Source organism: Microtus pennsylvanicus, chromosome 4, assembly GCF_037038515.1.
Source record: "Microtus pennsylvanicus isolate mMicPen1 chromosome 4, mMicPen1.hap1, whole genome shotgun sequence".
Classification (NCBI taxonomy): Eukaryota; Metazoa; Chordata; class Mammalia; order Rodentia; family Cricetidae; genus Microtus; species Microtus pennsylvanicus.
The window spans coordinates 93,582,409-93,584,577 of record NC_134582.1 but is presented as its reverse complement, the minus strand read 5'-3'; the positions used below and the strand labels follow the sequence as shown (position 1 = coordinate 93,584,577).

The window sequence follows — 2,169 nt, the reverse complement described above, 5'->3', positions numbered from 1 at the left end:
CCAGGGGTTGTGGGAAGGCGCTGCCATGTGAGAACAGAAGCAACAAGGGGCGCATGGAGAAGCCATGTGTAATCGAGGTAGGTGACAAGAGAAGACATTCTAGTGGCTCAAAGGGTGTGATAAAGAGAGCTGGGAGCAGTGGTTGCACACGTCTTTCATCCCAGCTCTCAGGAGGTAGAGGTAGGAGGATTTCTGTGAGTCTGAGGCCAGCCTGGTCTACAAAGTGAGTTCCTGGAGAGCCAGGACTGTTACACAGAGAAACATGTCTTGAAAAACAAACAAAACAGTGCTCGCTTCGGCAGCACATATACTAAAATTGGAACGATACAGAGAAGATTAGCATGGCCCCTGCGCAAGGATGACACGCAAATTCGTGAAGCGTTCCATATATGTAAAAAAAAAAGAAAAAAAAAACAAAACAAAACATAAGGGGGGTGGGGTGGGAAATGACTTCAAAATTCAAGACTTGGTGGAGTGAGTGGGATGCCTCTGTGAACTTTCTAAAATCTCAGTCTCAGTGCTGTATGAGAAAAGAGGCCCCAACTGCAAGCCAGGGTGGAGCCGGGATGGAGAGCCATGAATCAAAAGGAGTTGTCTGAATAGTTGGTGCTGCAGGATTTATAGGCTCATCTCATACTGCTCTGTTAGCCACAGCCTTTCTAGTTTCCTGAGGACCCATTGTTCCCGAGGGGAAGGTGGAATGTGGCCACACGTCAGCAGGTGCAGGAACTGGGAACGAGCAAGTGTCAGGCACACCCGAGTCTCCAGCTTTTGTTCTGGAGCCGCCACCCTAGCCAAGGCCCTAGTCACTCGCACTGGCTTGATTGAAATAGCCTCTTGTCTGACCTCCCTGCCCTCGGGCTTACCTCTGCCCTAAACCACAGGGCAATCCACGGCATCCTAAAGCACCCTCAACCACGTCAACACCATGCGTCCCTTACTCAAGAGTGCTGTCCAGCGTGGACCCAGGACTTCTCTCTCTAGGGCAATCTCAAGGGTTTCCACGGTTCTCCCCAGCTCTTCCCAGGGCTGGGGCTTGAACCCGGGGCCTTGTGTTCAAGTTTCTCAGGAAAAGGCTCTGTCTGCCATCGAGCTTGTCTCCAGCCCTGAGTGTGCCCATTCTCAGCATTGCACAACCTCCCCCACTGCACTCTCAAACAAAGCAATTCCATTTGTTTTGTTCATTCACCTTTTCCTGACCATCTAATGTTTCTTGGACATTAGACCCTATTATTAGGCTGAATGGTTTCCCACCCCCAAATTTCTGTTTGAGACCTAACTCCAATACTTCAGAATGTAACTGGGTTTGGTATAGGGTCTTTGTAGAGATAATTAATCTAAAATAGGTTGTCTTCATGGACCCTTTCTGATATGACTGACCTTTATAAAAAGAATTATGTTGCAGGCACACACAGAGGGTGACCCCAAAGACATTTATCTTTGAGACAAGATGAGAGGCCTCAGGAGAAATCTACTCTTCTAGGACCCAGGACTAAGAGACGCTGAGCCTCTGTGGTTCAAATCCCCAGTGCAGTACTCTGTTGTGGTAACTCGAGAAGGTTAACACAAGTCCTTTGCTGAACCTACATTATAGGGGCATTTATAAAAATAAGATATAGTTTGCAATGGAACTTCTAATTTTAACTTTTGTTTTTATTTTTGGTTCTGATGAATAGACTCCGTGCCTCACACATGCTGGGTACACTCACTCTGCTGTTGAGCCATGCCCCCAGCCTCAACAACTGAAGTTTCAAATTCAGCAATATTCATACACATCATCTTTCGTGTTGGGCTGTATGCTATCTACTCACTTCCTTTTAACATACAGAATGTTTCATAATCTTCTTCCATCTATTTTTCAGTGCATAATGTGTGTTTGGTGTGTGTGTGTGTGTGTGGTGTGGGAGTTCCTTCTGTCTGTGTGTTGCTTTTCTTGGTTAATAAATAAAGAAACTGCCTTGGCCTGTTTACAGGGCAGAACTTAGGTATGGGGAGAAGATGGAAATTATACAATCCATGACCTTCTGTATCTGTCTCCATCCCCAACAACCCATATCTGTCTGTTTGGAAATCACACCTGTCTTCAGCCTACAGAATGGAAAAAGATTTTCACCAACCCCACATCAGAAAGAGGGCTGATCTCCAAAATATACAAAGAACTCAAGAAAT

The 2,169-nt window shown here is 46.1% G+C and overlaps 1 non-coding gene across 1 annotated transcript; it reads left to right on the top strand.

The window, feature by feature from the left end:
- Window positions 1-286: 286 nt before the first annotated feature.
- LOC142849146 (U6 spliceosomal RNA) lies at window positions 287-393 on the top strand. The gene has a single exon (XR_012910542.1). It is a non-coding gene; the product is annotated as a U6 spliceosomal RNA (small nuclear RNA).
- The last annotated feature ends 1,776 nt before the right edge of the window (window positions 394-2,169 follow it).